Source organism: Natator depressus, chromosome 3 (genome assembly GCF_965152275.1).
Source record: "Natator depressus isolate rNatDep1 chromosome 3, rNatDep2.hap1, whole genome shotgun sequence".
Lineage (NCBI taxonomy): Eukaryota > Metazoa > Chordata > Testudines > Cheloniidae > Natator > Natator depressus.
This window is the reverse complement of record NC_134236.1, coordinates 78167671-78193688: the sequence shown is the minus strand read 5'-3', so window position 1 is coordinate 78193688 and position 26018 is coordinate 78167671. Positions and strand designations below refer to the sequence as shown.

Here is a 26018-nt window from a genome sequence, read left to right as displayed (position 1 = left end):
GCCACAGAGGGGGGCAGAAGCTACCCTAAGAATACTGCCAGTGTAAGACGGTTCCCCGGGAGAGGGGCAGCTGCTGGAATGGTTCTATGCCACTCTACTTGTGGCCTTAGGCATAAGGAATGGGAGGGAGAAGGCATGATCAAAGAGCACTATGGTTTAGGTAACGCCATCTGATGACAGCCTGCAAGGGGACACTGCAGACAGAATGTAAGTTACAGCAGCCCCAAGCTGCCGCTTATTTATGCTGTGGGCTAGTGAGAACAAGAATATGGAGGCTGTAAAGGCAACTTAAATGCACCTTTGTTCCTATGCCAGCAACAATCAGGACCATTCTGTCCCTTCCTTCCTTCCTTCCTTCCTTCCTAAAAGGCACCCCAGTGAGTTTACATATCCACTTTGCACAATTTCAAAACACTTATGACAGGATGTAGTCTATTCCCACTTCCAGATACACACACCAGATAGTCTTATTATGAGATGACTCTGAGGATCTGAAATCCAACACCTTGAAAAAAAATCCCTTGTGCTCATAACTGAAAGGTTTTTTAAAAGGGGAAGTTTCCAGGGCAGGCACTTGCTATCCGCTAAGGACAGCCAAGGGCCACTCTGCCTGGGATCATTAACTACAAGTCAGGTTTTATTTCAGTGCAGCAGACATTTTGAATTCCCCCTTTTGTAATAGCTTGTGCCTGTTCATTTCTAAACTGACATTGCTACCTGGCTCTATATTATCTAAGAATTTCCCAATTCAACACTTCACTGCTTTTCAGTGGGAAGCCCTTGACAGAACGCAGATGTAGAGGGGCTGAGTCAGACGGAACACTGCTAACTACAACAAACTTATAAACAAGACTGTTGAAGAGCAGAGTAGACAGGCCAGCCCTATAGGAAAAAAGTGGCTAGTTAGCTAGCACCTCACCACTTTCCTCCATCATATATTATAAATACTAAAAGCCTTTTAGTTTTACAACCATCCTACCACTTTCAGCCTGTTTCTCGCCACAGGTTGGAGAATAGGCATTAATTTTTCCCCCTGCAGGTGAGCCCTTAAAATCCTGACCAGACCCCTGGGGATAGATGCTCAAATAATATTAACTTAAAAATAGAAGCACTGCATACTGAGGAGAGAAATGGCAAATGGCTACTTAAATGTTAGCTATTTAAAACTCAAAGGGAGGCATAGGTGGGAGAAGTAGATGTTCCAATTATAGCTAGATATGTACAGAAATGATCAAAACTGACACAGCAATAAAGGAAGCTATATGAGATAAACAATACTACATGAAATAAACAATAATAATGAGATAAACAATACTACAGTAACTACAAAAGGGAATAACTTGGATAATATCCAGGTAAAAGTAATGGTAATACAAAATGATTAGGGAACATGAAAAATGATCACCTGAATAATAATACAACTTAAAGATTGGAGACAACTGAATATCGTGGGGAGTAAGGAAGTTATATTTCGCAGAATGTGGCTTTATAGACAGACCTCTATATTTATGCTGTTTAGAGGCTTACAGCATCTACACATTAAAAGTCAGACTGTGATGTGTAGGAGGATTCTATTTTGATTTCAGGAGACTATGAAAAATACCTTTGCAACAGAAAGCATAAGATTACTCAGTACAATTGTTAAATATCGTTGCCAACTGTCAAGAAAGTGAAAGGAGGTTGCTTAAATAAGATCAGGATAAAAACAGAATATATAGACTTTATTAAGATAACTGAAAAAATGTTACTCAAATATATAGATAGCAGGTAAACTGTAGCATTATTTAATGGAAGATTGTATCCAAAGTGACAGTGCATTCAATATCAACAACAGACAAAGCTAATATAATATCTGGTGGCATTTATTTTTTCTGATTTTTACACTGGAAGATTTTTTTTAAAAAAATCTATGTTGATCTTAGTCTTGTTATCGTGTTTTCTCACTCATTCTTATTTATTGCTGTGTTCTCCTTCTGCTGTCTACGTAATATGCAATCTCTTAGCAATACAGCATAAAACTCACCCCAGGAGTGGGGGAGCTAAGATGGATTTTGGCAACATCTACGCATTCCGAATTCAGGGCTGCTGCCAATGCTGGTGAGTGCCCCCTACAGCAAAACTTAGTACTGCCAAAGTTATGGCAGCTCCTCCCCTACCTGCTCTGGGAGGCAGCACCACTACACATAGCTGCAGATAGTGCCATGTAACTGCTCAGTATTATTGTTGTTATGACTACACTTTGTGGCCCTACCCCTCCAACCCCCACATGTTATCTTGCCCCAGTCCCTGACATGTCCCCTATCCAGGGGCTTGTAGAGGAGGCTTTGCAGGGCAAAATAAGGTGTCTTGCATAAATTCTGCACCAGAGGAAATTCTCTCCTGGGCATCTCCACTTCCAGGGTTCTAATGTCTCTACAGCAGTTTTAATGGGCTCTACCCACCTTGAACCACTGGCAGCAGGAGGATGCTATGTATTCACAGTTAAACCTGACAGTCATGAGAAGAAGTTGCTTGTTAATAAAACTAGCACTTTGAACTTCTGTAATACCTTCCATCAGAGGATCTCAACGCATATTTAAACACTGATAAATTATGCCCCACAACACACCTCTGAGGAAAGCTATTTTATTGCAAAAACATGTTTCTTTCTTATTTAACTTTTCTCCTCATGCTACAACATAATTTTGACTATGAACATAATGTTACTTAAACCAAAAGTGAAAACACAAAAGATAATACATAGTATCATAAACTGAAGGGGCTTTAAAAATCAGAAGCTCTGATTCCCAGTCAAACAAGACTCCCTTGGTGTTTTCTGGGACTGCTGATTCCATTTTTTTCTGTTAATAAACAAGAAAAGCATGTTCTATGACCTTAGAGTATTACTTAGCAGCAGTGAACTTTCCCAAAGGAGGCACTCAACATCAGATCTTTAAAGCCATTTTTAGGAAAGCTATGATGATCATGTAGTTAGTGTTCACTGCAAAATGCTGCAAATCAAGGGGAAAAGTAAACGTGTTCGCCACAGATATGGTGCAAAACCATATCAACATCCAAATAAAATATCAGTCCATGCTTTTTCAGACGACACGTGTTCAACCCAACCTGTTGCTGAATGGTTTTACAGAGCTTATGAAAATGCAATACACCTTCCACCAGGTGCGCAGAAATCAAGGAACTGTTTCTGATAAACTTCCAACTGTAGGATAACAATACAGAGTGTTTAGGATAAGGTTGACTGTACACTTGTTGTACCTTTGAGATCTGGAACATTTTGCGTAACAGGGTTTTTTTTGTTTGTTTGTATTTTTAAACAACAACTTGTTATCAGGAAGTTAGCTGCAGCTGGAGCTGGAGCTGGGCTGGAAATTGAACTCAGGAATGAAATAGTGCTAGATTAAAGTTCCAATCCTTAAATGAGCTCCATGTGAACACTGGTCTGCCCATGCATAGCTCATTGCAGCACTGGGGTCCTCATTTGTAAATAAGTGCTTGAGGCATGTTTTAGACACGTGGGGTCGGATCCACAAAGGGACTTAGGCACAGCAACCATACAAAGCGGACACCACCACCACCAGCTAGATTTTGAAGGGGATCCAGTCGGGTAGGTGCTCTCTGGGTATGGACGGTTGCCAACTTTCTAATCACACAAAACCAAACACCGTTTCCCTACCCCCCGACCCCGCCCCTTCTCCAATGTCACACTCCCCCTCACTCCATCCTCCCTCCCTCCATTGCTTGCTCTCCCCCACCCTCACTCACTTTCACCAGGCCTCTGACTGGACTGTTAGTGGCCCGATCAGCAGTGCTGACCAGAGTCAACAGGATCCCTTTTCGACTAGGCATTCCAGTTGAAAACCAGATGCTTGGCAACCCTATGAGTATGCCTACCACAGTGGGGCCCCACATGCAAAATAGATGGAGAAGTGACTATATTTCCCTGTTCACGCATCACACTGGGGCTTAGATGGGCACTAGGTGTTTGAGGAAGGCAGCAGTGTGCACGCCCAGAGCCAGAAACTTAGATGCTGAGGGGACTTTTACTGCAACAATGTAGGTGCTAAGTGAGTTTAGGCACTTACAGGGTTAGGCAGAAGCCCAGGGGAGTTTCATAGACCATAGTGGTGCCTAAGTCTAGGACATAGGCACATATGTCTGGGGTTTAGGTACCAAACTATCTTTGTGGATCTGGGCTTTAGTAGTAGTTCTTCTTGTTGTTATTCCGATCCAATGAATAAATACAAAATAAAAAACTTATTAAAGTTAATTTTGAAAAGAGTGGCTCTACTGACTGAATCCTGAGAGATATAACACCAATCATACTACATTACCTGTAAAATGGAAAACAAAAAACAAAATAAGGTTTGACCCCAGTTTTCAGGTGCTCTCAATTATTATAAAGGATATTGGCTTCCAAGGGCTATTACACACATTGAGCTATGTTATTCCCTCCCAAGCAGACATTTCTTCTCTATTACTGTTGTGCCTTGTATTCAGAATAGCTTTACTAATAATCAAAGTGAGAGCATGCATGTGCTCGTAGATAAGCAGACGGAAAAGGCATAAATCTTGCCATTGTTATGTGGACAAGCAGCCAAACTACAATACTATAGTATATACTCACTTTATTTCCAAATCTTTCTGAATTGGAAAGTCAAAATATCAAAAAAATTCACAGAATGAAATGTTCCATATAATTTTGATTTTGAAATGTCAAAACTACAAATGTTGACACTTTCTATCAAAATGAAATGTTTCAAAATGAAACAAATTTCACATTTAAAGTGTCAATTCAGAACAAAAAATGTGTTAATTATTCCAATAGAAAAATTGAATGTGTTAATTATTCTAATAGAAAAATGGAATCTTTGCTGTACAAGAATTAATCTACTTCTGTTTCTCATTTTTCCACTCAGTATCCTGTGTCTGGGTCACCATAATCATCTCAACATTTAATTGTGAAGCTACTGTCAAGGTTCCTTCCCCACTCTGAACTCTGGGGTACAGATGTGGGGACCTGCATGAAAACCCCCTAAGCTTATTTTTACCAGCTTATGTTAAAACTTCCCCAAGGTACAAACTATTTTCCTTTTTCCCTTGGACTTTATTGCTGCCACCACCAAGCTTCTAACAGATATATAACCGGGAAAGAGCCCGGTTGGAAACATCTTTCCCCCCAAAATCCTCCCCAAGCCCTACACCCCCTTTCCTGGGGAAGGTTTGATAAAAAGCCTCACCAATTTCCGTACGTGAACACAGACCCAAACCCTTGGATCTTAAGAACAACAAAAAGGCAATCAGGCTCTTAAAAGAAGAATTTTAATAGAAGAAAAAGTGAAAGAATCACCTCTGTAAAATCAGGATGGTAAATACCTTACAGGGTAATCAGATTCAAAACACAGAGAATCCCTCTAGGCAAAACCTTACAAAAAGACACAAAAACAGGAATATACATTCCATTCAGCACAGCTTATTTTTTCAGCCATTTAAAGAAAACAGAATCTAACGCACACCTAGCTAGATTACTTACTGAGTTCTAAGACTCCATTGTTGCTCTGTTCCCAGCAAAAGCATCACACAGACAGAGAGAATCTTTGTTTCTCCCCTCTCCTCCCCCAGCTTTTTAAGTATCTTGTCTCCTCATTTGTCATTTTGGTCAGGAGCCAGTGAGGTTATCCTAGCTTCTTAACCCTTTACAGGTGAAAGGGTTTCTCCTCTGGCCAGGAGGGTTTTTAAAGGTGTTTACCCTTCCCTTTTTATTTATGACAGCTACAAACATAAAATTATGATTCTGAAAGAAGAATAAAGCTCTCAGAATAGAACTCTTAAACAGGGATCTTCTTTTATGTATAGTAAATAACTTACATCAGTGGTGGGCAACCTGCACCCCGCAGCCCGTCAGGGTAATCCGCTGGCGGGGCATGAGACAGTTTATTTACATTGACTGTCCACACGCATGGCCCCCCACAGCCCCCAGTGGATGCGGTTCACCGTTCCTAGCCAATGGGAGCTGTGGGAAGTGGCGCAGGCCTTAGGGACGTGCTGGCCACTGCTTCCCGCAGCTCCCATCGGCCGGGAATGGCAAACTGCGGCCACTGGGAGCTGCAGGAAGCCGTGCCTGCAGACAGTGAATGTAAACAAACTGTCTTGCGGCCTGCCAGCAGATTACGCTGACGGGCCACAGGTTGCCCACCACTAACTTAGATGAAGGGGGAAACAGACAAGTTGAAAGTAATAAACAATTTATATGCCATACACAAGCAGAAATGTCTCTAAAGAGAGTATCTTTTATAAGTTTTGCAAGAGACACCAGGGGGTCTTCAACCACTTTACTGCCATGAAGCAAGCCCAATAAATACTGTTGCTCTCCTGATTTTCATAACTCACTATTTAAAATCACAGCACAAGATCATCCAGGTGATTCCCAGATCAATGGGATAAAGGTTCAACAGTGAATGATTGATTAACAGACAGTGCAGTGGACAACAGTGCATTATTAATATTCCCAAGGAGAGAGTTTTCTTTCTGCTACAACCTCTTTACATTCCTGCAGCTTAAAGGGACCATAATTCCCCCAGTGCACGAAGAGAGACAGATAGCTGCCAAGGCCCCTTTTGCAAGCTACTGTGTGGGAGCTGGAGGTGGCAGGGCCACAGCAGATGCCCTTATGCTACAGTGATGCTGCATGGTGCAGCTGCCCATATGCAGTTTGGCTTAGAATGCCTTAACGTGGGCTATCATAACCCTAAGGCAGACCAGACTCATTCCATTTCAGCCCCAACACAAGTCCAGAACTGGGAGGCTGCAAAGATGGATTAAAGCTGTGCACATAATCACTCTCTTAATATCCATCTCCCTGTTTAACTGCATGAAATAAATCACTTCTCAGGTAAACCACAGAAGGTATTGCATTAAAGAAAAATGTTCCAACCTTACTGTTGATCTGGATGATCTTGAAGACTGGAGTGAAAGAAATTGGATGAAATTCAATAGTACAAACTGCAAGGTCATGTATTTGAGTCTAATCATAAGAGTTACTGCTACAAGCTGGGGGTTCATCATTTGGAAGTGACAAAAGAGAGGGAAAGTTGGGTGTGTGGGTCGATCACAGGAAGACTATGAGCCACCAATATGATGCAACTGTAATCCTAGGATGCATCAGGCGAGGTATTTCAAGGAACAGAGGTAGATCAGTATTAATAGCATTGTTCAAGGCAACACCTCATCTGGAATACTATGTACAGTTCTGGTCACCCATGTTCAAGAAAAATGAATTCAAACTGGAACAAGAACAGAGAGGAGCTACTCGGATGAGCAGGGAAATGGAGGACCTATCCTTTGAAAGGAGCCTGGAAGAGCTCGGTTTGTTTAATCTAGCAAAAAGAAGGCTGAGAGTAGATATGGTTGCTTTCTATAAATACATACAGAGGTAAACCCCTGGGAGGGGGAAGAGCTATTTATGCTAAATGGCAATGTTGTGCTATGAACAAATACAGACTGGAAATTAGAAGGTTTCTAACATCAGACAGATGATTCTCTGGAACAACCTCCCAGTTGGTTTTAAGAGAGAGCTGGACAAATTTATGAGTGCAGTTGTAGGACAGTGTTCCTTCTGATGGTAGGGAGCAAAGCTCAGCAAGCCTGAGGCTCACTTCTAGCTTATGTTCCTAAAAGCTCATGCTTCAGGGCTTCATCTAGCCACCTGCAGGTGGTAGGAAGGGAATCCCCCCAATGTAGTCTGTTTTTTGGATATTGGGTGGGGGTGGGTTTTTTTGGTCTCCTTCCTCTGAAGCATCAGAGATGTCCATGGCTGGAGATGGGTCAGTGAAGAGAGTGGGCCAGTCCTCTGAGGTGACACTGAGCATTCTCTGGTGCATGGCCAGCTGGTTCTTGCTCACATAATCAGAGCCTAACTGATCGCCATATTTGGGACCAGGAAGGGATTTTCCCCCCATGTCAGATTGTGTGGGGAAGGATTTTGCCTTCCTCTGCAGTGTTCAGTTGCCAGGATTAACTGGGTATATTTCACTTAATCATTTCCATGCCACTGTGGGTGCACTTGAGTCCCTCCTATTCTCTGCCTGAGGCACATAATAGTCACATAATAGTGGGCTGTAATATTTTGGCCTAATTTTAGTTTTTTGTGGTTAGTGTGGAGGTGCTGCAGGATGCTGCTGGCCTGCAACAGACGGAAGATCAGACCAGATGATCTATGTGTCCCTTCTGGGCTTCAACTCTATGACTATGACTCTATTATTATTTATTTTTAAATTTTGCATTATTTTGAAAACTGGCCAATCAATGTTGACCTGGGCAGGAAATGGTTTTACCATCCCATGGAAATTTGTGATATGCCAAACACTGTTCACATCCCAAATTTGGACAAAAATTGAAAATATTCACAAACTGAAAATCTAGGGGGAAATTGTGCCGCATCAGTTGAAATATTTTGTTTCACTTATTTTGAAATATTATTTTGACTGACTTTTATTACAATAATTAGCTTAAATTTAGAAATAAAAGTTATTTCAAACTTGACTATTGGAATTATTTGTTTTGAAAATGTCAAAATGAAACATTTTGACAATTTTATGAAACTTTTCTGTGAAAAAGGTTTTGAGTTGAATTTTTTTTCAAAACCAACCCTTTCTCATCCAGTCTCAGTTCTGATGAATCAGCATTTTCTGACAAAAAAGGATCTGTTGGAAAATTCCCGGTCATCTCTAAATCAATGTGTAAGAGAATTATAATGATAACCCTTATTAATGCAAAAGTAAGTTCTTCATATAAACCATCCAAAAATTGAGTGGAGAAATAAGTAAAATCTTTGCACTGCATGTGGGTGACTTAGTTTAGCATAAGTCATGCAACAGAATATGATATAATTTACTTCAGAATGTAATAGCCAGTATCTCATCATTAGAGAAGTTGGTGGGGAGTCAGGATCCCTGGATTCTAGACCCAGTGCTACCACAGACTTGCTCTGGGCCCTAGGGCAAGTCACAACTTATCTGTATCACAAGGATATCTGTTTAACAGATATGGAAAATTTCTCACAACACTGAACAGACTGAATATTCTGTAATACATCCTAAGCTACCTCAGGTGGCAGATGGGGAAAGCCCACACATGGTATAAGCTGCTCTGAATATGTTGAATAAGGAGCCATGGACCCATGGTTGAGACTCAGGTTGACAACCTGTCCATGTAAATAATAATAATAAAAAAAATACACTTATGGAAGCAACCCAGATAGAAAAATGTCTCTCAATTAGCCATCTTGAAGGAGATCGCTTTTGGGATCATTGAGTTAAAAAAAAAAAAGACAGTGGAGACAATTATTCAAGAAAGAAGGTTGAAGTGGTTTGGGCATGTTGTACAGATGTCAAAAAACATATTCGTAGACAAGCACTTCACTGGATACCACTTGGTGGAAGACAGAAAAGAGGAGGACAACAAATAACATAAGAAAAATATTGAGAAAGACATCACTGTCATGGAAACAGACTACAATGGAGCAAGAACCATGGCACTAGACAGATGGAGACAGAAACAATGGGTTGCCTCATGTGTCACAACAGAATCTAATCTAATCTAATTAAGGCTGTAATTTTATAGATTCCTAGATTCCATGGCCAGAAGGACGCATTGTGATCATCTAGCCCAGTGGTTCTCAAACTTTTCTACTGGTGACCCCTTTCACATAGCAAGCCTCTGAGTGTGGCCCCCCCCAATAAATTAAAAACACTTTTTTATATATTTAACAACATTATAAATGCTGGAGGCAAAGCGGGGCCAGGGGTGGAGGCTGAAAGCTCATGACCCCAGATGTATTATCCTCACGCCCCCCTGAGGGGTCCCAACCCCCAGTTTGAAAACCCCATTCTAGCCTGACCACTTGTATAACACAGGCCACAGAACCAAAACAATTCTTAGAGCGTATCTTTTAGAAAAACATCCAATCTTGATTTTAAAATAGTCAGTGATGACGAATCCACCTTGATTCTTGGTAAATTGTTCCAGTGGTTAATTACTTTCACTGTTAAAAACTTATGACTTATTTTATGACCTAAAGGGATCCTAGCTATGGTTTGAAGGCCATGAAGAAAAGAATGTGAACTTGTAACAACACTAGTTTGAAAAATACCATATATGCAAAATACCATGCTGATTTTAACTTTACTTGTATATATTGTTTATTTCAGTCAAGATGCCAACAGTACATGACCACAGATGGCTTATGGAATAAGAACATCTAAACATATGCATCTATATCGTGTAAAATACGTTATTCACAAGCTTCCTTCCCACATTAAATATACTTATAATTATCTCTGCCACACTAAGCAATTTATTAAGCGGCATGTTTGATTATAGTAATTAAATTGCCATCTTTCCTGAATGCCAGCATCCTTCATGACCATTGTATACAAAGGCAAACAAAAGCACTAAATGAAGATTCTTAAAAGCCCAGTTCCGCAAGATTTAGCTAAATTTGCTTTTCATCTTCTTAGCTGTTAAAATGTTACAACAAAACATATTCCATGGCACCTCTGGTTCCACCTGGAAAACATGCAGCTAAATGAACAGTGAAACTCTGAGAGGAAAATAATCTCAACCTCTGGAAAAAAAACAACACTATTACTATTTGAGGAATATTTTAAGTAAATTTAATTAGTGTGAAGATACGAGACAAAGCCCTAGAGACTAAGGCAATATCCAATATAAAACCGATACAGTGCACAAGTTTTCCATACTCTTTCCTGCTAATATGCCTTAAAATTAATATGTTCTGGATGGTTTTATTCAGCTTAGCAAGAGCATCATGAGAATGTACTAAAACATGAACAAAAATCTACTTCCCCAGTTTCCCCATCATGATTACTATCAAAAACTAAATTATATTTTATTAGCTTAGCAAAAATAATTGTTCTTTCAGGAAAATGGGTGAATATAATTATGAAAGGCTAATTTGAGCTCAGGTCCAGGATTCAAGGTCACAGAAAATGAAGAAGCTGTGTACATAGACAATGAAGAAAGAGAAGCTGAAGTGGAATACCCACTGCTAATAATTTGTTTTAGAAATAAATGGAATTCAGAAATATTATTAATGATTAGCTCACAAAGTAATAATAGTTATAGTTAGTTTGAATTTAGCCTCTACAATGTAATTTCATAATTGTAAAGTCATGTGCTAAAGGAAGCAGAGAGGAAAGCTAAAGAAATGGGGCCAGATTCTCATTTACATGAAGGTCCTTTTTCATTGCTTTGACAAGGTATGGATGACTTAGTGGAAACGAGAATCAGGCCATTAAAACAGAAATCAATCTGTAGCTAAGAAACTTGGTAAATCTATATAGCAGATGGCTTGATTTAAAGTAACTCCACCTTTAAATTAGATGACCTGATAGAGCCTACTCCTGCTCTGACATAAGTCAATGGAAAGTCAATAAATTCTTACATGTAACTTTTTATGCTATACTACAGAGATGTAATGAAAATTATTTTGTAAGTGAATAATTTGTAGCAATAAAAAATCCATCCAGAAACAATAATCTATATTACAATAGCCTCAAATTACTATAATGCATACCATGGAAAGTTTATTCCATTCTTAAGATGAACTTCTTACTATGGTAAGTACCTTCAGTAACACTATGGCTCAGCTTTGGGAGTGAAATTCACTTCAGTGCAGAGAATCAGTGGTAGCCCATCTGCACCCATTTCCACACACAGGAAATCCATTATCCTGTAACTATCCATATCCCGGAACTCAATATGTATTTTGGTCCTCTGTATCTGCACCATGCACTGCTGAAGACATTGGCCTCCATTACTGTGCAGGAGTCTGTCCCCATGGATCCAGTTGCAAGATCTCACCCAAGAATAGCATGGTTAAGCAACTACCATCAACTTCTGAAAAGCAGTTCTTATATCTCCAATGACATCTCTCTAACTATCTAATTTGCACAAGTTGTTAAAAGCTGCTTTAAGCTGCTTTAAGCTTGCCTGCTGCATTCTTGCATTCCAAGGAAGGCCCTTCCTGGGATTACTTTGAAGATATACTGCAAGCTACTGCACCAACAAAATATCACAGGTCCTTACTCATGCAGTATGCAAATGCCTCTATGATGAGAATCACAATTTAAGTGACAGCAACACTTACACAGGGTAACTACTGTGCTTGTCACAAGCTTGCTGGTAACTAAACACTGAAGTATCCTGAAACAATTGTGTTTTCTCAAGAGCTTATATTTTAAAGAAAACATAAGAAAATAAGAATACCAGAATATTGTTTACATCTCAAAAGAAGTGCCAAATGAAAAAGATCCAAAAGCAACTATATTTGTGCTTAAAATATCTTTTTTTTCTTTTATTAAAATAATCCTTCTAAATTAAAAGAACAATTTAAAATTATATTACCATGAGCCATAATTCTTTGGATTAATAAAACAGTTTTTTACAACCCTGGTGTGCAGGAAGTTGCTATAATTGTTTCTTTATTTCGAGGATTCATCCCTCTGATGTCTGGCAGTGATTTGTTTCTTTCCATAGTCAGACCAGATGGAGAATGGAACATTGTTTGTACACAGCAAAAAAGTGACAGCTCAAGGAAAGAACAAAAAATAGATTTTGGTTTTTTTTTTAAACAAAGATGGTATTCCAAAGGAAGGTTGAATAGCACTCTATTCAAGATATTGGGGTACACATTTTGACAGTCACTTAAAATTGGCAATTGCATAAAAAAGTTGGTGACCTTTATCCAGGTTTCTTGCCTAAAGATGTTTTTCTGTCCAGTTTACTTTGAGCAATAGTCCTCAAAGAGCATTTCCTACTAGCATTCCCAAGTAGAGTGCCATTCAGTTTCCTCCACTCCTATTATACTAAAGGTCCAAGCAAAATAATGTATTTAATGCACATCTGAAAATTTAACTAATGTGAATTACAGAAATTGCACTTGGTAAAACCATATATATTAAAGAAATATTTTGATTGTGTAACATTTAAACTCTATGGGCCATTAAGAACAACTCTTTGATTCAGCTTAATTTCTAAACTACAGCATTTCTCTGTAAGGTCAGAAAGTAGTCTTGCGTACCAAATGGTATAATGGAGTTAGCCAGCTGAATATATAAAATGTGTCTGCACGCTGGTGTTTGGATGCTTTGTATTTCACCACAGATTTTACAGCTGAGCTGAGCACTCCTCATTTGCTAACACTATATAAAGCAATTGTCTGATATTTGACAATGTGCATATCTTTAACGAGGGGTTTCCCTTGCTGAATAAGGCATAAAAATAGGATATTCTTAATGATTTATATCACAGTAGCACTTAGAGGCCCCAAATGAGGCCAGATCCTTGTTGTGCAAGACACTGTATTAACACATATAAGAGACAGCTCCTGGCCTGAAGAGCTTACTATCTGAACAGACAACGGTTGGGGATGTGAAACAGAGGCACACAGAGGTGAAGTGACTTGCCCAAGGTCACACAGTGACTTAGCAGAAAAGCCTAGATGAGAACCCAGGACACCTGATTCCCAGTCCAGTTCCCTACAAATTGGATGACACTGCCTCTGAACATTAGCTTTATAAAGTTAAAGGCAAAGGAAACAGCCTCCACAGTTTATTCAGTTTAAGCCCAAAAGCTTTTAATCTCTTTGCTATTGATGACACTGCACATGCTTGGGGAATGTCCATACCATAAATTTCACTTGCCACAATCCAATGTCAGTGCCCAAGGAGGCCTAAATTGTGCAGAAGATTAGAAATGGCATATAGCACCTCTCTCTCCTACGTCATTTTTTCAATTTCAAACCCATCCAGATCAGTAATGAGCAAGAGGTATCATATAATTGCTGATCAGTGGCCTATATTTGACTTATGCCATAAAAAACCACTTGGCATGCACAGCAAAGGAGTCTAAGGTTAAACTGGTCATCTAGGTAGAGAATGAGGAATATTAGTCAGACAATACAGGAAAGACTTGCACTGCCATGGACCACACTGTACCAGTTGTTTGGGTTAGATAACTTCAGTGTCAGGGCTGTCATTATGGTCCGTCTCATGAACACTAAAGAGATGCATTATATTTGATACATATATAATGTATATGCAGTTTATATCCCAAGAAACCCACAGAAAGTGTACAGAATTATTAAATACCACTAGTTATTCTCTGGCACTGGTGTGTAAAGATATATGAGTGTGGGGAAAAGCTTGTTATTACTCTGGATAAAAAAGAATTCACACAAAAGAGAGAACTTTCTTCTATTTCACCAGCAGAAATGTTAGCAGCAGCTGCTGTTACCAAAGTGAGCAGATTTATAATTAAAAGAAGATTGAAAAAGACATCTATTCAGATTTCTTGCACTCACCCATTACTGAAGTTGCACCACTAACACAGCAGGTTACATTACGAAATGTAATATAATGTGACTTATGCAGCTGAGTGTGACATATGCAAACATGACATGTAAGCCCAAGAAATTTAAAAAAAGACATGTTTCTCTGAAGAAATGCATCAAATGTACTTTACTAAACACCATAAATAATAAGGAAGATAATTATACAATTCAAAGCTTTTTTGGTTGCTAGATATTTTCTCTAAATATCAAAGGACTAAACAACAGAAGAGTGCTGTCTAGTTTGAAAGCTTGTCTCTTTCACCAACAGAAGTTGGTCCAATAAAAGATATCACCTTACCCAGCTTGGCTTGTTAATATCCTGGGCTACAACAACACTTCAAACAGAATATCTTTTGAATATTTTCTATTTTAGAGCTATACAATTATTACTCTAACATTAACATTCATAACATTTCATTAATGTGTGTAAAAAAGTGAGTGGTTCTGAATCTGAACTGGAAATGCATTGGAATATTCATGTTGTAAATAGAGTCTAGTGGGAATTTACATTAATGTAAATAAGCAACAATATTTAACAAGGCACATGAGGGGCTGTTTTAGTTATAGCAGAATATCAGACATGGTGTTTTGCTTTTTCGGTGACAAAACCAATTGGGTTCAATTCACAGAATATAGAAATAGTATTTAAAGGGGGAAAGTGTACTTAAGCAGGGGAAAGTTGGAAAGTGTAAAATATTTAAGAGTCATGACCCTAAGATTTTACACTTTTGTTCTTATTTGCAGCATTTTCCCTGCTGAATGATTTTCTTGTCAGGATCTGAATTGGATGTGCAAACTGTACCCTTGACATTTCCATTTTTCTTCTCACCTGCATCGAAGGCCAGTGGGGCATGTTGAGAGCTGAGCACCCCCAGAATTCAGGATTGATCAGACCCAGAGTTTTGGTTCAGGCTCATCATTAATTAAAGTGATTTTCTTGCACTGAATCTAAAACCTAATATGTTAGCAGCTAATATGATAATTACGCTCTAATAAGATGTTCACTAATATGATAATTAGGTTCTAATTACTCTGCCTCTCAGGGAAAGAATTAAAATCTCTTTTTGGCAGGAGACTATAGCTATGTACCTCACCTGATTCTAGTCCTCTGAGAGACGTACTTCTGTGAGGCCCACACAAAATATAAGTGGGATATAAAATATAAGGCTGAGATATGTCACAATTCAGGGCAACTGCAGCTGTATTTCCCCCTTGTGGTGCACCAAGGGCTCCCAATATATGCTCCCAGCTCCTCATCCATCACCTATCTTGAGTGAAGAACCACATCTCTCCCCCTCCTGACTGAGGTTTTTCCTGTCTGCTCAGTTCCCTGCTACTCTGTGATATCCCCAACAAGCCAGATTGCCTAAACAGGCCAGTGTCTGCACTTAGCCTTCCTCTTCTAAGGCTATGAACAACGTAATTGTCTGCAATTATGAGTTACCAGACAGATCTTTTAAGCAAGCACTTAAAGTGAAAGCATTACAGAGAAAACATAATAAAAGCAATAAAAGAGCCTTCACACACTAATAAGCTTACTGAAGACCACCCTCCACCTCCAGCCATGGTCTTTGGTAGGAGTCAGCCTTTTGAATCCCACAAAGGAGTATTCCTGTGGTTACAAGTTCATAACATCCTTCGTTCAGAACCAGAACACCACAAATAGTTCAGTCTTTCCTTTCATTCAGCTTGGGCCTTTGATCTTCAGATTCTGGGAACAGGTGATCATCAGCCAATTGTCCTCTCTACAGGGTGTAACTTCAAAGGGTTGGGTTTTTTCATAACTGAGGGGATGAATTTGTATTCACCTTCCCCTAGATATTTCCCAGGAATTCCACTTCACATGTATTATGCCAAAAGATCATTCTTGTCTGCCACTTTGTTCAGTATAGTCCTTTGATCATCCAGAACCAATAGATAACATTTGCATGTAATACAATGGTCGCCAAAATTGCTTAATATTAATTCAATAAGATTTTCAAGGATATTGCAGGAAATTGCCTTATCTGTCACGAAACAGAAAACTTGTTTTTCCCTCATTTAAGAAAACTTCCTCTGAAATATATCTGTGATTCTCACCTTTCAGCATCTGTCTCTGGTGCAGGGACTGCCTTGTTGCCTGTTGTCTTCTACAATGTCAGCATAATACTGGGTTTATAGTTAAAGGGACAATGTCAACTTAAATATCACAATTCTGTCTGCAAATTTTTGAACTACTTTGGTTACTGTTTAAACCCAAAATTACAATAACTAATAGAAGTTAGATAATAAAAACACTTCTTATTTTTCAGAATGCTTACTTCAGGCATTAGACATTCAATTTCACCATTTCCCAATATTATAGTCTGTTTTCCCCTGTCTTTGAGTGACTCTTACACATTGCAAAAAGGGAAATAAAACAACAAAAACTGGACTCATGAATAAGTGTAAAATATGGAACCACTTTTAGTTCATTTTATTGACCAGATTACAAAGAAAAAAATTAATTGGTTTGTAATGTCATGATGGCAACACTTTCAATATGGTAGTTAACATATTTATTTTACATATTTTTCTGCATTTTGACAAGTTTCAGCCAATGGCCAATCTGTTTAGTGAGTTTTGACTATTTTGGCCTTTCTTAAGGATTTGAGTGGTATTTGAAAAGTAGGACATGGATTGAGATTTTGTATATCCTGATCAGTTTAATTCAAAGCATTTATAATAATCACTTTTCATTGTGGGAGATGGCTTGAAACCATCCGTCTCTTTTTTTTTTTAATATTCTGATTTTTTTACTTCAATAGGATCGTTCCCAATGCATAAAGCTAAGTATGTGTAGAAGTTTTTACGGGATCAGGGCCTATATTCTTGCCATCTATTCTTATAATATGGAGCTTATTTGAGTACAAAAGATCAAAGAGAACTGCATCAAATATGAATAACAAACAATGTTATGTTGTGGTCATTTTTATTTATACTGCAGTAGTGCCAATCAAGGGTCAAGGCCTCATTTTGGTAGGCAAACAGAAAGTAATACAGTCTCTCAACCAGACAACTCACAATTTAGGAATGTGACAAGGTGCACAGGTGGAAGAAACATCTCATGCATAGAAAGCACTTAACTGTGCAATTAGCCAGCGAGGCTTTACATCACAGAGGGCCTGTGCAAAGGGTGAATTTCGCCCTTAGTGAAATAAAAGTGTAATCCACAGCAAGCAACATCCTGTAATGCAAACTGTATCTAATGCATAATTTATCTGTTGCAAGAGAATATCTTCAAAATTGCTACCCAAATCTTCTCCATTTCACATTCATAGCAGTTTGATAGATTTGTTTTACAGAAAAAGTAGTTTATCTACAGTTTTTAAAATATTTCAAGCCTAGCTGAGAGATAGAAGTCCCAATAAATATTTCAGTTCTATACTTTGTCACTAAGGCAATATGTCATTAAAATTTATCAGCAATGGAAAGATCAGAGACAAAAATATACTTTGCATTTGCTGGGATATCAAAAACACAGCCACATTGTCAGATTGTAGTGCCGAGGCATAACTCAGAGAATGTATTGCTACTTGTGTTATTGACCTTCATTTTCTCCTCTAGTTTAAATGTTTAGGTTAACACAATTTCTGTTGTATTACAGAATTAAGTGCCTGTTTCTCAGTTTTCATATGAATAAGAGATGAGCCAATATAGCATCTGAATTAACTAAAACCTCAAATTTGAAGGCTTTCAAATATTTTGCCTAGGAAGGGAATCAAATTGAAACACTTCGATCTGAATTTGGCTCTAGGTTTTGGTTCTGAGTCGTATTCAAAACAAGAAGTAGCTTATTTTTCTATTCTGGTTTAAATGCATTGCATAAACAGCTGATTTCATGAGGTTTTCACCATTCAAGATGGCCCTCTTAACATCAGCACTTGATGTGTTAGTGCCCTACAACGCAAACATTAGCTCAAACTTAATGCAAAAGTTGGTTATCGACTTTTGTTGTTGGTAAAGATGCCAACTATTAGACTTGGGCAACATAAAATGCTATCTCCCTAAAAATGCATCTTAGCTTCCACGAATGCCCCACTGTCTTCTCTACAAGCACTGTGAGCTAAGGATCAGGTTCACTGCTTATAAACATTAGTTTTACAAGCCAGCTGTGGTTCATCAGTCTAGTACTTTCAACTGGCATACCAAAGTTGGTTCCCTAAATGAAATGTGAGCTGAGAAGGAGGACTTTTCTGGAGAGACCTACTGTGGTGGTCATGGCCATGATGGAATTACTGTGAAGGGGCCTGGTTATCTAGCAAGTCAGGGGACATTCAGAAGGAAAACTAAATGAGGTGACAGCCCACCATTTGTGCTAGTGAGATGCCTCAACACCAGCAGTCAATGACTGAGGCAAGGATAACTGAGACTTAATCATTCACTAACCTCAAAATATCGATGCCATGGCTGGTGTTGAAATGTAGGACTTGTGTGTATGGGCAAAAGGGAGGGAACAAACATTGTTACCATGGTAAATATATCTAGTGAAGGCCTGAGATGTAAGGATGCAAAATTGTACTTTGCAAGCAGTGCAACTTTTTTGGTGTGACTCTTTTTGATGTATACCTGTCGAATTATATATCAGAGAGAGCAAAAAGTGCAAACTAGCTAATGCAAGAAAAAATGGATGCTTCAAATAAATTATTCAATGAAAAAATGACAATTTAATCAAATAAAGATTCTAACAAGAGTATTCAATCAGCTGTAATGAGAGAGATAGGGGAACATGTCTGTACTTACGCGCTTTTCTGAAGTGGTACCTAAATGACTGTGGTGTTCTTTGCAAAGAAGCAAGGATCTCTCATCTTCAACCACCATTTTTAAGATTCATACATGAAATGAAAAAGAGAAACCAAAACCTACTGAATGGAGCTGCAACCTACCGGGCTATGGTAAGGTATCAGTGTGCCTGCATCCCAAAATGGATGACAACCTTTTGACTGCATAAGGGACCAACAATATCAATTGTTTAAAAGTAGTCATCTTCTAAAATAACTGGGACAGAACTGTACTCAATGGGCCAGATCCTCAGCTGGTGTAAATCAGCACAGTGCCATCAACCACAACTCCAGCTATATCAATTTATACCAACTGACAATCTGGTCCTTACACTGAGGGATACTTTGAAATGATCTCTTAAGACATGAAGTTACCGACCTAGAGTTGTACAGATGTCACTGTATATTTTCTAGACTGTGTATCAGTATATGTATGTGTGAACACACATACCTACAGCAAATAAGAAAAAACACAAGCAAACAGTTAAATAGAATTTAGAGACACTGTTGCAGTAAAAGTTGCTTGTCACAGGGAATACAATATATATTTGTAACTCATTTCATAGTTACAGTCCACTAGGTTTATTTTTATTATTCTTTTCTTTAGCAGTAGGATTTTTTATGATTTTTTCTTTTCCTACAGAGAAGTAAACACCTTCTTTTATATTACAGTCTATGCTGTTTTTATTTGTATGGAACAGGTACATTTATTCAACCATAAAATGTTTTGCTTCTATTAAAAAAATGTTCAAAGAAACATCAAAACAGCATGTAAATGTGTTTTATCCTCATACAGGTTTTTCCTTAAAACTGGTCACCTAATGATGATAACAAATGAAAAGAAATGGCATGAACTGGCCTTGCAGTAAAGGAAGAAATATTTTGTAAAATACACTCTCACAAATTATGGCTTTTCCAGCGCTACTTAGCAGCAATGCTTGCTTCAGAACTGACACAGGTGAAAGCAATCACTCCAGTTAAAGGGCATCCGGATTATTTTGTGGTATTTACGGTTATCTATATAATTTAAATTAGATTTAAACAAAGTCTTCTTAAATGACTAGCCAATAACCATTAGTGACTACTCTTAAGAGAGAATTAGGTTTTCTGACGTTTGTATCGATTTATTTAACCCCTACCCCAAGTCTCTGCATAATGTGATTTGAAACAGGAATGAGTCAGAGCTGTGGAAAGGCCTACTCAGAATGAACAGTGACAAGTTAGTTGAAATGCTGCTCATGTCATGGAAACAATGAAGTGTGACATTTCATATGTTAAGTCTGGCAGCAAGTTTGCTGGAAAATAACATAAGGCTCTCTCATTTGTTTTGTTTTTCTGGAGGGTGGTGATATGGGGGGAGATTTTTTTTTTTAATGGCTATTGCCTTTTCTTACCTTTCTAGAAGATGCTACTCATTTATGTGGTTACTTTCCTAATATTTTTTGGATGCCTTAGCTATTCTTTTAGTGTCTTTTACTACGCAGGTATTTACAGGTATCCACATTACAAACATCACAGAAATGTAGCATTCTTCTTAAACAGACACCTGATACACTAGTGTGGATGCAATTAAATAGAATATATATTTCCCTTTTGTCGTAATTTAGGCCCAACATCTGCAAGTAGTTCTGCACAGTCAAAACCTCACTATATCATCTTACCTCATACTAAAAAAATAGAACACCTTTTTGAATTGCTTCCACCATATAGAAGAGTGTATATATATATAAAGATAATACACACAAATTATTGCTGACAATCAGGCATTTAAACTTTGAAGAACTATACCTGTCTAATGAAGAAGTTAAATGCTAATATGAAGTGAGCAGATCTTTTAAGCCAACACCTTTTGTCCATGCCAGTTTGTCAAAGTGATGTCCATAGATAGGTTACCTTACACATCCTCTTTCTAGGAAAAATGGGAAAGGCATCCCTTAGAGGATTTTAAGCTTTTTTTCACCTACATTTCCCAAATCTGGTGTAGCAGTCTTTTAGCATTGCCCTCATTTTCATATCAGAGTATAGAGTCCTTTTTTTGAATGAAAAACTAGAATGACACAAAATTAACATACAACACATTAAAAGGATTAAAAACTAGATGATAGATCTCAAATGTAAGTTTAAACGGGGGAATCATCATTGAGCGGGTATGTTTCTAATGTGTGCCCATACTACGTAACATTTTTACCAGTGAGTTGGAGGAATACATAAAATCATCACTGAAACAAAGATTAGGGAAATGGTAAATAATGAAGAGGACAGGTGACTGATACAGAATGATCTGCATCACTTAATAAGCTGGGTACATGCAACGTGTTTTAGTATGACTAAATGTATGGTCATATATCCAGGAACAAACATTATGTCCATACATACAGAATGGGAGAAGATCCTGGGAAACAGAATAATATCCTTGTTCCAATCCTCTTTTGGGGGAGGCTAATCAATGTTCCCTCTGATTTATTACATCCATGTGTGGAATGAATTTTGTTATGTGCACTAATATGGAGGTGATGTGTGGCAGGGTGGGGCTGAGGGGTTTGGAGTATGATGGGGGCTCAGGGCTGGGGCAGAGGGTTGGCGTGAAGGGGGTGATTGCTCTGGCTGGGGGCACGGTCTCTGGGGTGGGGCCGGTGATGAAGGATTTGGGGCGTGGGAGGGGGCTCAGGACCAGAGGGCTGGGCTGTGGGCGGTGAAGGCTCTGGCTGAGGAGGGCTCTAGGGTGGGGCCGGGGATGAGAGGTTTAGGGTGCAGGCTGCACCAAGGCTGTAGTGGGGAAAGCACCTTTCCCTGGCTGCAGCAACTCCGGGGTTGGGGCCAAGGGTGCCTCTCCCGGCTGAGGCAGCTCCGGGGCCGGAGCTGAGGGAGAGATGCCTGTCCCAGTCTGTGCAACCCTTGATAGTCTGCTGCGCAGCTGCACATCACAGAGGGAACTTAGACGGTAACACTTTTTTGTCCCTTTTCAAGGAACATGATGGGAGTTTTGAAGATTAGATGTTTTTACAGCATGATGAAGTATCTTCATGACCTTAATTCTCTACTCTGTTCAAGCTGCATTTGGACAGAACGGGACTCGCAGGGAGGCAGTAGTGGCTCCCTGACCCTGAGCAGCCTGGCCTCAGCACAGAAGTAAACAGCTGACTGGTGCTAGGGAAGGACTGGGTGTAGTGGCCTCTCCACTTCCCACACTTGAATGCCCCCTCCCTCCCTTTACCCTAGAGCAGTGGTTCCCAAACTTGTTCCGCTGATTGTTCAGGGAAAGCCCCTGGCGGGCCGGGCGGGTTTGTTTACCTGCCGCGTCCGCAGGTTCGGCTGATCACGGCTCCCAGTGGCTGCGGTTCGCTGCTCTAGGCCAATGGGAGCTGCTGGAAGTGGCGCGGGCCAAGGGACATACTGGCCTCCGCTTCCAGCAGGTCCCATTGGCCTGGAGCAGCGAACCGCGGCCACTGGGAGCTGCAATCGACCAAACCTGTGGACGCGGCAGGTAAACAAACCGGCCCGGCCCGCCAGGGGCTTTCCCTGCACAAGTGGCGGAACAAGTTTGGGAACCACTGCCCTAGAGAGACTTGATGGAGATTAACTATTACAAGAGCTACATAATGGCCTTAACAGACCCCAGAATCTAGCCCACATACCTGATGTATCCTTAACTAGTTAAAACTATATATCTTTTAAACACACAAAATCTATGTTAAAAGAATTAAAGCTACAAAGTGAAGAACTCAGAAATTAGGTACTGTGTGAATAAACATTGCCTGTGCAACCTTAATTCGGCAGCCTTTAATTACATGATCACATAATATTGTTTTCCACAGGACCCCTCTCTCAGTCAGTGTACAGGATGGATGATAGTTGTTAGAGAAATGAGCAGGCTGACTCAGAGGCAGATTGAGTAGATGGGCTTCTTTATTGCGGGGCTTGTTCCCCTCGATCCAACTGTCGAGTAAGCACTGGATTGGTTACATCACACTCTTTTTATTTAAGTTAGTATATAAACGCCTACATCTGCTACAACACCCCAAAAACCCTTATTAAGTAACAGAAACACCCATACTATGATTATACCCACCCCTATTGACTGATTACAGGATTACGCATATTATACCACATTTTTACCTTGAAAATACATTTCTTTGCCGTGACTGTTGCAACAAGTTCCCTTAATCAGCAGTTCTCAGAGGAGGGAGGAAGGGGCCATGAGCAGTTCCCAGGGGAGGGAGGGGGAGATAACACTTCTTTACACAAAGGTATCCATTAGACATCCATTCCTTATGTAGCTGCAACATTTATTTATCTCCAAAAAGCTGAAAGGGAGGGTGAGGGATGACACTTATCTATCAAGCGATGACCGTGACTGCCTGTGACTCTACTCCCTAATACCATACCAGCACACCAGCGATCTCCCAGGTCTCTACTTAACCCTTACATATCCCAACACTAGTCCCTTAATGAACAGCTAGTCAATATTCTGTTTTCTCCTGTTGTTCAGTTTGTGGCTCTGGGCCTTATTTACTGCACACTATTCAAACCCTGCTCTGAAGGCAGAATTATTGCTTTCCGCATAGGCTTTTCTATGATGCTTACAACTGTAGCATCTGAGTTCTTCATTAACGTTAATTTGTTTTCAGAATCCCCTTTTGAGATGGGGATATAGTTATCCTCATTTTATAGATGGGGAACTGAGGCACAGAGAAGTCAAAAAGTTTCCACTAATTTGGGGTGTCCACTTTGAGACACCTAGGACGTGATTTTTCAGAGTACGTGCCATTTTATACATTCAAAGCACAGTTCCCACTGACTCAATTGCAGCTATGAGTGCTCCGCACTTCTACAAATCAGACTAGGGAGGGAGATGGTTGTCTATAGGGCGCCTGCTTCCTTTGTTGCAGAGGTTGGAAGGTGTGTAATGAATGAGGCAGGGGACTGTAGGAAGAGAAAGAACAATCTCATAGTTAACGCAGATTAATGCTGCCCTCAAGACCTGGATTCTATCCCTGCCTCTGCCACAGAGCTCCTGTGTGATGCTGGGCAAGTCAATTAAACCAAACTTTTCAGAGGCGGTCACTAATTGTATGTTCCTCTAATTGTATTTTCTGTGTGCCCAACTTGAGACCCTGGAGTCTTTTTGAGATTGTGGCATTTTTTGCTCAAAGACAAACCACTTTATACTCAGGATTTGGGACTGATGATGACGACAACAAGTGCCACAGCCTAAGCTTGGTGTAGACCACTGGAGTGGAGAAAGGTTGCTCTTTCCATAGCAACTTGATTGTTTTGTGGCAGACAGTTTGCTGTGATGCTGCCAATGACAATCTTGTAATAGATGAGTTCTTTGGCAAGAGAAGTCTTGTACCCAGTGCTTTTCAATGGTAGCACGTTCCATGGGGCAACACAGAACATACCATGAAGGTGAGATTTGGACTCCCAGGAAGCTGGGGTCATCAGGGCTGTGCTTTCTTTAAGTGGGGTTTGAGTCACACCCATCCTACACATGCAAAACACACCCCTCCAGCTGGAGTTGGTTACAGCAGGGGCTTTAAACCTGGAGGTATTGTTGCAGTCTGTCATGACTGGTTGCCCCTTCATTCCACTCTGCCTCCTTAGGACTGGGGACACATACAGGGGTTCTATTTTGTGGGATACTCCACCCCTTTCCCAGAAGCTCTTTTGCCAGATGCTGTTGGTTCCTGAGGGTATGGATGACCTTTACAAAGATCTAGTTTTTCTGCTGCCCTGTGCAGTCCACACACCTAAAGTTGTGACCTATCCACCTTCAGCACCATTGGAAACTTGACCATTGTCCACAGGGTCCACTGTTGGCCTTACCTCATTATCCTGAGCAGGAGCCTTTATCATCTATTAGTGACTAGGACCAGTCAGACCCAAGGCTTACCTAGGCAGGGATGACCATACCCTGAAGTAGAGCTTTGTATACCACTACTTACTCACTACCAACATCCTTTAGTGAAATATAATGTGGGGTGGACCTTCCCCTATGTCATAATTTTGCTAAACCAAATAAAATATGGCTGTTTTGATAGGTGAAGTAGACACAAATAGAATATTATATTTGAGCTGCAATTACTAAGTGAACTACAGAAATTGAGATTAACTGGATAGAACAATAATGAAAGTTAGTAATAGCATGCTGATCAGGTAGAGAAACACACAGTTGATCGATGATGATGGTGATAAGATTCCTATTAGAATTTCCGTCTACAAAGTGATCAATCAGTACAGTCATCTATTTCAAAGTTATCACAATTTTTTCTTTGCACAAAAAGACTATCAACTGTATCCCTCTTTAGCTTCACCCTGCATTTCTTGCCTGTGGAGTTTTTTAGGGTTGGAACAGACAAAAAGGAAGTATGTAATGCTGGAATGCAGGTATATTTGCTAATGGGTGATTTAGGCACATAACAGCACTTTGCAAGTGCATAGTTGGAATAGATGCTGTTTGAGGATCCAAACCTGGAAAGAGATGTACTGGTACAGACCAGATCTTTGCAGAGTGTCATTGATTAGAATGGGACTTCATACGAGCATAAGTGTTTGTACCCATGCATCTATTTGCATGATCAGTGCCCTAAAAAAAGAGTATCTCCACTGCTGCCAAATCTGCATCTGTCCCTCCTGTACTGTTGCCAGGTCTGCATCTGTTCCGCTCTGTAATGCTTGTTATGTAAATCATGTCAATGAATACTTTTCCAGTAGTGCTTTTATTTTTTCTTTGCTTTTAACATAATCTGGCATTAGTTATAGATTGTTAGAAAGGCAATGAACCACGTAATTAAAAGTTCAATTATGTT

The 26018-nt window shown here is 39.6% G+C and overlaps 1 protein-coding gene and 1 long non-coding RNA gene across 4 annotated transcripts in view; both read right to left on the bottom strand.

Annotated features, from left to right (window-relative positions):
- Positions 1–26018, bottom strand: part of GRIK2 (glutamate ionotropic receptor kainate type subunit 2) — a 594466-nt gene that overhangs the window by 409132 nt on the left and 159316 nt on the right. The window lies entirely within an intron of this gene.
- Positions 16539–26018, bottom strand: part of LOC141984787 (uncharacterized) — a 74888-nt gene continuing 65408 nt past the window's right edge. Inside the window, exons 2-3 of the long non-coding RNA XR_012638804.1 lie at positions 19172–19236; positions 16539–16558 (exon numbers count right to left, since the gene is read on the bottom strand). This is a non-coding gene — a long non-coding RNA (uncharacterized LOC141984787). The remainder of the gene's footprint in view (positions 16559–19171; positions 19237–26018) is intronic.